We start from the raw sequence: 13,964 nt of genomic DNA on the forward strand, positions 1-13,964 counted from the left end.
CACTCTGCCCATCCGCCTGCAACCAGAGTTAAGCTCCACATGGCAAACCCCGCCTGTATATGGGTGTTTGAGACCCTATTTTCCTCCATGACATGGTGTCCACTTGCTTCAGATTGAAATTTAGACTGCTTTTAGTGAGAGGGTCCCTGCCATGATGCTGGCTGGGGGGAAATCCGAAACAGAAGTGTTTCTCATAGATAGCGTCTTCACTTTATGCAAAATGTGTTGTGACACATTATCTCTTCAACATGTAGCAAAGTGTACTTTGCAGCGATTGAAGAAATTCAGTTAAATCTAGCCTGTACTTGTGTTCTGGTTCGTTATTTATAGCAAGTGTGGGAGTGTGTTGGCCTCTTCTGACAGCTTATCATGGCCATCTTAAATTCTGAAAGCACTTTTTGGTTGCCACAGTAAATGTTTAAGAAGTTTAATCTTAAATTTGAGAGTGCTTTGGAGACCAGTCTGTTCATGACACATTAACAAAATTAGACCAGGAAATGTGTGTGGAACAAACTCCTGTGCTTTTATAATGAGAGAGGTTGTTGGGAGAGCTGCTAAGGCATGGCCCCGATGGTCCACAGTGATGCCATGTGGATGTGTTTGCCCATAGCATTTCAAGAAAAAATTGTTTACTGAAACAGCCAAAGTGATTTAGGAAACCAATTCTCAAGTTGTTGTGGAGAGCACTTTGCATGGTATGAAGTGGCTTTTCGACAACAAGCATAGTCAGAGGCAAAAGAGTTAATTTTGCTTCAATAAGAAGACATGGAAATAATTTTTTCTCATTAATTAAATATGAAACTGACTAACTGTATGCAAGTGTAATTTTCTTATCTTATTAGCCATGTTCATTTCTGAAGTGAATAACTACCAGCACTGGTACAGTATATGGGCAGAATAATAGTCGTACTGATTTTTACTTTAATCTCTGAATACAATTAGCATAATTTAAACCATTATAAGCTACAGCAGATAGAAATCACATTATAGAGACTGTAGGTGGAGAAGTGGGTGGTCACATGCAGAGGGAAAACTGGAAGAGCACTTAAAATACAACCGAATAATAAGCATGCAGGGGAATGTAAAGCTACGTGGAATTGAAAGGCACATTATTTCTAGTGACGGGGGAAGAAAAGTGGATAATCAAGAGCAAGGTTCAAGGACTTCTACTACTGCTGAGCCTGATCCCAAGAAATGCTGTATACCCCATTGTGTGTGCACTGTGTTCACTCCAGTCCTGTTGATACGAACGGGGCTTTCAGGCAGGTGCCCTGCACCCTTCAGGCAATGCAGATCGCAGGAGCTATTTGGGGTGGCAGCAAGTGGCCAGCCATGGAGCAACCATGGGAACTGATTAAGTGAAGAAACAGAGAATGTGGAGATGACAATTACGCATAGGCAGAAGGAAAGATGGCCTTACTCATGAGCATTTTTAGTTATTTGTCTTTGGGAAATAGCCCTGAGTTTTCTTTTTTAAGGCATTTTGTGATGTGAGTGGTTTTGGTACAGGTAGTAGAGGGCAGCACCACCTCCCTTTCCCTTGCTAGAAGGTTGTAGGTGCACTACTTTATACAACTATTTTACGTGGTATAAATCCCAAATTCCATTTTCTGGCAGAGGAGAGAAACAGCCCAGTGGAGATGTACGGATCACATCTTGTCTGACCAGGTGAAGAGGTGAAGAAGCCAAGGTATGATGGAGGAAGGAAAGAGTCAGGTCAGATGAGGAACCAGAGAGAGGGACCTGGGACCACGGGTGTGAAGTGTGTATTTGAGTGGATTGTGTGTGAGAGGGGGAATGGAAAAAGGAAAAAGAAGAGACAAAGGATGGGCTGGATGTGGAGACTGGGGCTGGAAATCCTAAACTGTAGGCTAGGACTGACCAAATAGGCAAAGGCAACAAGTCTGGGAAGAAAGTGCCAGGAATGAGGAGAGGAGATGGCGACAGACAGTTGGTGCAGAGAAGTTGAAGCCCGAGGGGAGTGGGACAAAGATGCTCCTGCCACAGCCTGAACCCGAGCCTGGGACACTCACATCGTCCTACCCTCTGCTGTCAGCAAGTATCGGTAAAGCCACTGGCAAGCCATTATATATCACCTGCTGCTGCAGCTGCTCCATGGAAAAGAAGAAGAGACTACAATTAAAAACCCAGGACAAGAACACCCTGACCTGTTTTTCCTTTTGAAGACATACCTGCCTTCTTCATTTACATCCTGTACTAGCTTCTGCAGTGTTTTCTGAGCAAGTAACACAGTTAAGCCCAGGAATCTAGCCTGTTTAACTGGTAATAATCTGAAGTTGGCCATAATTAAATTTCTTTCTGTGGCCCCTTTTTAATAGATGCAAGGAATTCTACAGGATTTGGTCCTTAGCACAGACCTGTCTGAAATGTTACCAAATGCAGCAACTGAAAAGCTGTGCTGAGTTGGTACAGCATATATTAATCATTAGGTAAATCTAATTTATATCCTGACAATTTAGCCAGAGCATGTTGTTTGAAATGAACTAGAAATTTTCTTCATTATGTCATGACTGCGAGTATACTGTGGCCAGGCTTTACTGCTGAAGACCACAACATGACTTGGACATATCTTCCACATCAAATTTATTGATTTCCTATCATAAAGACATTTCTGATGTACAGAACATGGATTCATTCCTAAGTGGCTGTTCCATTATTGCAGTGCGCTCTTTGAAACTTCTTCCTATGAAAAACCAATCTCCAAACTAAATTCTCTGCTACATAATAGACGGTGCTGTCACCAAATGGCACTTGCAAAATCAGCCTTCCAGCTGGGTGAATGTCAGACTGGAAGCCCAGAGTCTTGGACAGTGGCCCCAGGTTGCCAGAGAGCTCTTACAGAACTTTCGTATAGAGATGAAAATATTCTGCTTTTTGGATCAGCCCTACTTGCATTTTTATGATGAACTAAGCAAAACTACACTGAGATACGGAGTGTACTTGGGGCGGGGGGCAAGATTGGCCAGAAGATCTGTAGAATCATGATTCAAATCAATGTATTTCACCTCCAGAAATATGTGCACTGGGCTATGTTTGTAGATGAGCAGTGTGTATAAAGTAAAGATACATACATACTGTGCAGTTGTACTTTTGGCAAAGATGACAGATGATGATATTCCATGAGAATGTTTTCAAGACCTGATTTTTGTTTATTCAGTTAATATTAGCTGTATTTAATGCACCAAGAAAAAGAGTTGCAATTGCACTGAAGCACTCTGTTGCAAAAATTTCAGCAAAGCCAGTTCAGTAATTAATGAGTAGACTTTTTTCCAGTTTTTCCTGTAAGTTTTGTGGTTTATAGACTTTTTAATGAGATTAACCTCTTTAATGCAAGTGCCTACAAAATGGGTAGTGACATCTGTCTGAAAAAGAGACACACAAATACAGAATGTTTGTATTTCTGAAGGTGAAAATGAAAGCAGCAAGTAAATCATGTTAATGTATGTTTAACACTCTCTAGTTCTGCTATTTGATTTAGAAGAAAAGTTATGAAAGAATATGAAATGATAATGAGGACATCCCTCGCCCAGCCCAAACTCTTAAGAAATAGCAGCGGTCCTGCAGCATTGCATTTGTCTCTCAGTGCCAGGGCTCTATATTTAACAAGCTTTCCCTGGCTCCCACACCCAGTGAATTCATTGGAATGCAGAAGGAAAGCAAGAGCTCATCTGACTCATTAGGAGGCTGACACGCAATTGCCATCAATTAAAAATGCCTTCTAGAGCCACCGTGTGAATTTGGGTGTGCTGAAATAAATGAAACCATCAGGATCTCTGTAAGCAGGACTTAAGCTTAGCATTGCGCTCAGGACAAATGCAGATTTGATTAATCTGCAAAAATAATTTGTTGATGTGCTGAAAAACATGTGAAGGGATCCTTAGAGAAGCAATGCCCAATGAAGTTTTATGTCTTCCACTTCACCATCTGTGACTTGCAAGCAATTTACCCAAAGAAAAGCTGCTCTATATTGGGAATGTATTGAAAAAATACCTGTTTTAACAAAATATTTTGTTGATACCAAATGATTTTCTCTCTTTCCTTTCACCAGTGACTAGTGAGGAAAAAAATTAAGAGGTGGAAGTGTGATGACAAATGCTTTACAGATGGATTCCAATTTCACTATATCCCGATTAAGACAGGTTGTAAACACTTTCCTTTCTTATCCCGCAATCCTCAGAATCTCTTCCATTTAGACTTAACTTGTTGGATTTAGAATAAGCTATTCAAAAGACTCTGAGTAGCTTTTGAGCCAACCCAACAGAATTAAGGTGCCTCTGTCATAAATGTTCTTTGCAAAATTTTTCTCAACATGAATTTTTCCCATTCATCTAATATTTTAACATGCACTTTTAAACGTTTAAGTACTGCTGATTAAGCTTTTTATTACAACTTTTGAAAAAATACAATAGATGAATTAAGTGTGCATGTGTACATAATTACACAAGCATTTTAAAAGTATACACAATAAAATAAGCATGTGTCTATGCTATACTTATTTGTATTCACTCGTCATAAGAAGCAGCCAATCCTACCTTTGTCTATACAAAGGATAATGCCTAGTTATCTAGGATTATTGCATTGTTTCTTCTTGAAAAAAAAAACAACTTTAACTGTGGGCACTTTAGAGCAGGAACTGCCATTTCTGTTATTATCTATATTCCGGTGATGCCAAGAGGATCCTTATGTTTAGGCCTTTATAAGCTTATAATGAATTAGTCCCACAGGTGGAAAGCACCCAGGCCTCCACCAAAGCCTCTAGCAGCTGCCACCACACAAATAATAAATAGTCCTAGAATGCAGACATTGATCTCAGTATAAAGTTTGACAGATCCTTTTAGTTCTTGCATGAATGTATTTTAGGACAAATAAGAGAGTCCAAACAAATCCTTTTGGGTTTGTGTGGGTTTTTTTATAAAAGCAAAGTGGTTCCAAAACTTAGATCTGAGTTTTGCATGTTGGGTCTACTTCTCGTTGGAACATTGTGTAGAAATTGTAATGGAGAGCAAAAAAAAATCTGTGTATAGATTAATTTTAACAAATATTGTAATATATATTCTCTCTTGTCTGCAGTAAGCAGTTATTCTGTGGGGGGAAGTATGGTCAGGATCCTTAAAAATCCCTAATGCTTTTTGCTGACATTTTAGACATACATATGTACACAGTGTACTGAGGCCAACACTCAAGGAATGGTGAACATCTCAAGGAAAACATTTGAAGTTAGCACAATACGGAAACATGTATATTCTTATATGACCAAGGAGCAGTTGCTTACAGTTGAAGAACACATCAAGTCCCGTGTAACTCAATTTTACCTGTACATATTAACCTTTTTCAGTATATAGGTTTTTGTTCAATGAGTTTTCTACAAATAAACAAATATTGATTTTGCTTTTACATAAAAATCCCTCCAGAAAACCTAAGCAATCCAACTGAAAACCAGAAGTCAAAACCTTGTTTCGCTTTCATAAATTTAATGCAGACTGAGATTTTTTCCTAGTGTTTCCCTTTTTTAGTGTTTCTCAAGGAAAAGGGTGGTATGCTAGGAAATGTAAGTGTCAGTAAAGTATAGAGGTGGTTTTATTAACAGTAAGGATGCTGCTTTTTTGGAACTATATCTAGAAGATTTACTGCCTGGTATCTCCCCTGAAGTTGTTTGTATGAATCACAGAAGAAGGTGGAGCCGAGGGGTGGGACAGCAGCTATTTATCAAGAGCATTTGAGAACAGCTATCAGGCTGAAAGAAACAGAAGACAAAAGATCCATTTATTTAATCATCTTTGATAATCTGCAGGCTTTGTTTGAATGTGTTTGTGTCTGTACTTTCAAAACTGGAGAGTGTGCAAACTTGGTGCCAGGCAGAAAGGCTCTCTCCTCCCAGATCAAAATGATTGAATTCATAGGAGGGAAAAAGGAAGTGCTTGAAGCCAAAAGCAGTGTGACACTGTTGATGTTCCGTTGGACACTGAAGTCTGTCCTGCTACACCTGTAAACTGAATGTGTCTTGGGTCACAACATCAACAAATGAGATATTTACAGCCACTATAGAAAAGACCTTTGGAGCATTATAAGAAAGAGTAATTTCCACAAGGGTATCCAGCACCACCTAGAAGAACCAAACAGCAAATAATATCATTGCCATCAGTGCTTCAACAGGGAGTTTCAGAAGCGAGAAACCCCTAGAAACTTGGTTATTTCCTAGTAAACTCTGCAGGCTTCTGAGTAGCTTTTGTACAAAGCTCTTGGTTTAAATTATGTTAATCTTCTTCACAGGGCAGTGATAAGCAACTTTCTGATTATAAGAACAAAATAAGAAAATAATGGGACAAAGTCTCTGAGGACATAAATCAGTGCAATACCCTTGAAGCCAACACACAACAGACAATTTCATTTGCTATCCAGCATGTTCTAAATCAGGGAAAGAATGTTAAAATTCTTCTTTTTGTGCCGAGATTAAATCCTGCAAATTTGCCATGGAAACCATTTCTTTCTTTTTTTTTTTTTTCCTTCCCCTCCTTTTTACAGTTGAGTTATAGTGATTCTTTCGGAGACGGGAGGTTGCGAGCATTGTGTTTTGGGGTGGGGGTTTTGGGAGGTGGGTTGAAGACAGAAATGGGGAGCTGTGGAGGGAAAGAGGGAGGAATACATTCATCCTCAAAAATGAGTTCACGTCCCAGAGCTCCCAACATCGAGAGCTAGCAAAGGGCAGATGCTTCTAACAGTTGGAGAATTAAAGTACGGAGGAGGCAGTCATTCTCCAGAAGCCGAGAAGCCACCCCGCAAAGCAGGGAGGCCCGGGATGACCCAGTTCAGCGAGTGCCCGCGTGGGTGCGGGTGGGAGGGGGAGCGGGGCTGGCAGGAGACAGAGCTCGCTCCCCCGGCCGCGTGAGCTGACTCACTGGCCTGGTTTGATCACACCGCTGCAACAGCGGCGCAGAAGGGAAAGCCGTGACGGCAGCCCTGAGTGTAAATAAGGCTGGTGTAGTGTGACGGGGAGGGACGGCTGGGACCAGGGGCACCCTAGGGTGCCTGGTGCACCTGCCACACAGCCCCAGTCACGCTGGCCTGGGGGCACCTCAGAAGAGCAGCCACCCCATAGGGACCCACTCACCAGCCCAGGCTTGGTCACACCACACTGTGCTCAGGCAGCCTGTGGGTTCCTCACAGGCATGGGGAGGATCTGCCTAGGCTTTCATTTTGGAGGAAAAAACCTGACTTTTGCAGCACAACTGCGTTGCTCTTTCAAGAGCACAGGTTGTTTTTTTCCCCCATGTTTAAATTCACCAGCTGTGGAATACCTCAAGGGTAACCCAAAGGTTATCTCAAACTTTTAATATAAAAAGGCTAAGAGAACGGCATGGGGAGGAGGTAAAAGGAAAGGTAGCCAAGGTGGGCTTGGTTCCCCATTGCTTCACCCCATATGCAATTTTGCTTATAGAATCATAGAATCATAGAATCATTTAGATTGGAAAAGATCTTTAAGGTCATCGAGTGTGACCGTAAACCTAACACTGCCAAGTCCACCACTAAACCATGTCCCTAAGCACCACATCTACACGTCTTTTAAATACCTCCAGGATGGGGACTCAACCACTTCCCTGGGCAGCCTGTTCCAATGCTTGATAACCCTTTCAGTGAAGAAATTTTTCCTAATATCTAACCTAAACCTCCCCTGGTGCAGCTTGAGGCCATTTCCTCTTATCCTATCACTTGTTACTTGGAAAAAGAGATCGACACCCACCTCGCTGCAACCTCCTTTCAGGAGCAAATTGGGGGTTCATTTTTCATGGGATGAAAAATTTGAATCAATCTCTCTGTGTTTTAATTCAGTTAGGACTTTATCTGGCTAAGAGGATTGCTGCAGTCAAGCCAGGTCTGCCCCTTACCAGCCCACTAACAGGACCTTTGGGTCCATCTCTGTTCCCCATTTCTTTGTGTTTCCATTTTTTTCATCTATTTCTCTCAGGTGGACTTTCCATGTTCTTTCCTACTGTTGGAGCATTTCATCATCCTTCTGTTGGCATAATGTCATGCCTGTTTGCTTATACTAAACATGAGGAACTTTTTATGGTGCCTCATCAACCACGTTGAATTTTTAGAATGATTTGTTCCTTCCTACTTCTTTTACTCACTCATACAGTAGACTTGTTCATGACAGAAATGAGACATTTCAAGGATGATTAGATGCTATAGCAGCCTAGCACAAAATTACATCTTTCTGCCCTGCTGTGTTTTTAATGTGGTACCTCACTGACTTCCACAGTCCTCAGCTGTTCACCCTTTTTTTCCTGAGGATGTCCACAAAATAGAAAGTTAGAGCAAATTCATATTCTGACACAACCTCAGCAGAACTTCAGAGACTGAATGGTATAATCAGGGTCTACAAGGCTTACAGAATTCAGGTTTCGCATGTTAGTAAGTCTGCATTTACTTTTCACATTATTTATTTGTAACCCTTCAGTGTCCTGGAGCCTGAGTCATAGGTCTGGATCTTGCTATGAATGGTGTCTGTACACAGACTTATTTAAACCCCAGAAATCATCTAGTTTCATCTAGTTTCAGAGCATAAAATTTCTGCGTAGGAATGTGCTTCCCTCTCCACTGAGTAGTATAGGTGCTTCTAGACCACACGATGGGCACTGCACAGTGTCTTGATGTAAAAGATCAGATGTTTAGATTTTGTCAGTTTTCTTCATATATTTACTGTCTCAAAGCACTTACACTCTTACGGCGAGTTGCATTTAGCTGCTTTTTGTGCTTTTTAGCTGCATTTAGCTGCTTTGCGCTTCTCATTCTTGCACAAGCGACTGTAAAATACACAAATGAACATGCTATTTTTCTTTAGTGAAATCCAAAACAAACAAAAGCCTTTACACAAATCTCCCAAAAAATCAGCTCTGAAGTTTTAGGCAGTTTTCCCACTTGCAAATGGACTATCAGTATTCTTCCAACGAAGCTTTCAGGTTCATCAAACTGTTTGTTCCAGCCCTCCATCGCTCTGATTGCTACTCATGTGCTTTGCTCTGGTGTTAAATTTTGTATATCTACTTCTGCAAGTTCTGCACAGCATTGAAATGACTGCTGATTCAGAAGGTAATGGGGATTTTTTTTTCCAGGTCAGTAAATACAAGCTTAGGTTTCAGCATGCAGACTGGTGACATTGAAAGACCGGCTTTACAGTTTCAACCCTAAATAGGAAAGTCAGTCTGTTATCTAAAAGGGGTAGAAAACAGGGGACTGGGAGGTAAAGCAGTGGCCAGGCATTCCCTTGGTGAACTTTTGAAAGACTCACTTGCATTTGGAGTCTCATATTTGACATTTGGGAGACTCAAGATTTCTGCTTTGTCAAGTTTTTTGCTATGTTGAAGTTTGGAATAAAAATTATTGCTATTTCCCATAAACGAAGATGTGTTTTAATTGTTTTCTCCTTCTGAAACGTTAAAAAAAAGATTCTTGCACCCAGGCAGCTGCTGACTGTCAAGTCTTATAGGATAATGCAATATATTTTCATAGCCCAGTTGATAAAGGTGTATGCATATATATATAGGTATATATGTATACACATATAAGTATGTATTACAGGAATGCAAGCTTCCCTTCACATCTACGAATGGTTTAGACTCTAGCTTCATGACCCTAGACAGGGAGTTTGGAAGATTTATATTCATGCTGCCTTGGAGCCAGAGACCCAGGACCATGGGATCCGTGCTGACACCCTCAGGAGAGAAATAGTGTGATGATGTAAAACGTGGTAGCCCACACTCCAGAACTATTCAAAAGGCACATTTTTGTGAAACCTGTGCTCTCCAGGTCATTTAAAGGTTGTTGAGCACAAATGCATGTGTGCAATGCTTGGAAACAACTAAGTTAGGTGAACCCAGCAAGAATTTTGTATCATGGAAAGATTTCCAGCAAGTCCCAGTGACAAGCTTGCAGTCCTGTCTCTCCACAGCACTCTGTGTGACAGCAGAGCAGCTCCCAGATATTTTGTACTCCCAAAACCAGAGTGAAGTACGAAAAGGTTCTTCTATTTCCCTTGCACATATAGGGGTAGGGCATGGTGATACTGCACTCCCCTAGACACCTGAGAAGCCTGGGGCAAAACAGAAGTACATGCACATCTCTGAAGGCCTAGACTGCAGCCCCAACTACAGGAGCATCCTTCTTCTGCATAAATAAAGGGATCGTGTTGGAATAAAGCTTCATGAGAAATGCAAATTCGTGAGAAACTGCCTGATTTCTGTGCTGCCGAGGCTTTCTTTGCGGTAGCACCAGATGCCAAAAAAGAAGCAAGAGGGAAGTGTGAACCCAAACCCGCTTTTCAACAGCAAAGAAAGAGAGCGAGCTCATTCCTGCTGCCATCTCGTGCACAGGGACAGCTTCAGTTCCAGGGACAGTAGCGAAGGAAAGGCTGCACCACTGTGTGTGGGACACCCTCATCTTCTGTCACACTCTCTAAATCTTTACAGAAACTGCAAGAGCCCACTCACAATTAATAAGCAGAAAAAAAGGGTATCCCAAGCCACTTTGGTTAATATGGAAGGTAAAAACGCCCATGGCTCCTTTGTCATTTCCCTTTTGTGGTGAAGGATGCCAGGAAAGACACAAACTGAAGTAAGAAAGCTGGAGGTGTCCAGGCTGAGGTATTTTTTAGGTAGTTCTTGCTGCTGCTCTTCTGAGCGTCCATTTCTGAGCTATTTGCTTCCTAATTTCACCATTCATTTTGTTGACAGTGTGTCTGCCCGTGTGCCTAGCCACAACGTGCTGTAACCCGTAAGGAGCAATGCTCAGAGTCGGAAACAGGTGAATGAAACCGAGCAGAGTATGAACAGGGGAAGACACATAACAGCACAGTCTACTCTCAGGTGATAACCACCATGGCAGGGTACATTTGGAGGAGGAACAGCTAACAGGTTTACAGACTTTGGTAGCTTTGCTTTCCCTATATGCAAGGATCAGCAGAGGAAAATGTGCAAGTACTTGGATCAGGCACAGGAGTGGGAGGGGAAGTGGGCACTAACCCTGCTGCTGGGCTCCTGTCGGGGTAACGGGGCCAGAGCTGGACAGCAAAGCCTTGTCAAAGTAAGTGAAGTAAGTTGGATGTGGAGGAAGAAGGTGAGCCAAGAACATGGAGGGGTGAAGGAAATCAATACAGTTATCTCACCAGCTACCTTCTGAACTGGAGGAGGGGTGGCTTGCAAGCACCGAAGGCGGAGAAGAGCAGTGAAGGCAGGAGGGGACCAGAAAATCTGTAATATTCTGGTAATGCTACCGGAGAAAGGCTCCTTGGAAATTTTATGCAGTAAAAATATTATTTATTTTGTGTATAGATACAAAAGGAAACTTTTTTTGTACTTCTCTCCATCCATATTATTGTTGATAATTGACCGCAATTTAAAATTAAAAAGCGGAGGAGAGAGAAAAGTGAGGTTTTCGTGTGCTTGAGAACACTTATTTTAAAATAGTTTGCTTAAAATCTTGTGAGAGCATTGGAAATACAGTGGTCTTTTTTGTGTATTTTAACTGGACATTCTAACAAAATCTACATGGACAGTATTGCTGCATGATATAGTATTTCTCACCCAGGATTAGTGGGATTTGAAATCAATAACTTCAGGGCTAAAAGATGAGCACCTTCCGCTTGAAACAAAGGAATAGCTGATGGTATTAGCTGCTGTAGTAAAACGTTCATGTTGGCCACTTCCTTGAGCATGATAAAGATCGATATAGTGCTAAGTAGGTTACAGTAGGGTAGCAGATATTTCCCTGATTACTGTGTGTTGTACAGTACCTGGCACAACGTTGGCATCCATGCAAAATAAGACACTCAAGATAATAATTAATGAATTACTAGTAATATTTTTTTTTATTATAGTCACTCTATAATAGTCATTAGTATGAATTAATACTGCCTCAGGGAGCATATGTGCTATGAGGAACTTCTCTGTGCTCATCATCTAATAGAAACAGACTTTCCTGCAATACATAAAGATGTTTGGTTACCTTGAATTACAGACTTCACTCTCTGTTATGGCATAGACGTGGCACCCAAAATTCATGTTAGGACTGATACGAAGATATGAAACCTGTAAATTCCCTATCCCTTGTGTAACTTTTTTCTTTAATTGTAGTCCAAAATCAGATTACTAGCTGAAGACTTTTTTTTTTGTGCCCAATATGTGTAAACGAAATCCTTTCCATTAATCTCTCCTTCCTGTATGCTAGCAGTCTTGCAACTCAAGGCTAACACAGTATGTCCTCAACATCCATGCACTAACATCATGCATGTAAGCAGGTAATGCTTTTGCTTAGCCTGGTGTACTGAAAATATATGATTTGCTGTAGTTTTTGAAACATCCTTAAGTTCTCATCAAGTTGTGCTTCATGCAGTATTCATTTGGCATAGGGAATGCAGAATTGCCCCAACTTGCATGAGAGGCTGGGAACTGTTCCCAAATAGCTGAGACAGGGGGAGGACCTCATCAAGGTACAAGCAGCTTTGCATAGATGACCTGTTTTGATCTGAACCAATTTCAGATTACATTCAGACTTTTTTTCTCTTTAAAGTATAAAGGAAAGAGCAGATCGAAGAACACATGAGACACAGGTCTGAAAATGGACGTCCATTCACTCTAGGGAAAAAAAGACTTACATTTCCCTTACGTGCCCCTTCTTTCCAGCCTGTGTGGAACACTTCCTGATCCAGGAATTTCTGGGTTTTAAGAGTGTTCATAATTCAGGATTTTTAACACTGAAAACCAGCTAAGATTGTTGGTAATTTTCATGCCTTAATGTTAGCTGTTTTTTATCTGGAGGTTAGAATGTAGAGACCTGGACAAGCTCGAGAAGTGGGCCCATGTGAATCTCATGAGGTTCAACAAGGCCAAGTGCAGGGTCCTGCACCTGGGCCAGGGCAATCCCCAGTATCAATACAGGCTGGGGGATGAAGGGATTGAGAGCAGCCCTGCAGAGAAGGACTTGGGGGTAGTGGGGGATGAAAAGCTGGACATGAGCCAGGATGTGCACTCGCAGCCCAGAAAGCCAACCGTATCCTGGGCTGCATGAAAAGAAGTGTGGCCAGCAGGTCGAGGGAGGTGATTCTGCCCCTCTACTCTGCTCTGGTGAGACCCACCTGCAGTGCTGCATCCAGCTCTGGGGTCCTCAGCACAGGCAAGACACGGACCTGTTGGAGCGGGTCCAGAGGAGGGCCACAAAAATGATCAGAGGGATGGAGCACCTCTCCTGTGAAGAAAGGCTGAGAGAGATGGGGTTGTTCAGCTTGGAGAAGAGAAGGCTGCAGGGAGACCTTTTTGCGGCCTTTCAGTACTTAAAGGGGGCTTATAAGAAACATGGAGACAAACTTTTTAGCAGGCCCTGTTGCAATACGACAAGGGGTAATGGTTTTAAACTAAAAGAGAGTAGATTCAGACTGGATATAAGGAAGACATTTTTTACGATGAGGGTGGTGAAACACTGGACCAGGTTGCCCAGAGAGGTGGTAGATGCCCCATCCCTGGAAACATTCAAGGTCAGGCTGGATGGGGCTCTGAGCAACCTGATCGAGTTGAAGATGTCCCTGCTCACTGCAAGGGGGGTTGGACTAGATGACCTTTAAAGGTCCCTTCCAACCCTTCTATGATTCTATGAATAAAAAAAGAGGAGTGTTACTGAGCATGGAGGGGAGGAATAAGAAAAAAATAAACAAATATGGTATTAATTTTGCAAAGGAAAAGTATGAAAAAATCCACACATACAGAATCTGATTTTTTTTCCAAAAAATAGGATTTTAAATTTCACTTTGAATTATTGAATTGTTTTGAATTTGAATATCAAATACATTTTTGGAAAATTATTTCATAATGAAGTGCTATGCTATGATAACATATATGATAAAGTAAATTATGATAAATTATAGTGCATTTATTGAGCATCTGACATTTTACTTT

This window comes from Platalea leucorodia (genome assembly GCF_965183815.1).
Source record: "Platalea leucorodia genome assembly, chromosome: 2".
Lineage (NCBI taxonomy): Eukaryota > Metazoa > Chordata > Aves > Pelecaniformes > Threskiornithidae > Platalea > Platalea leucorodia.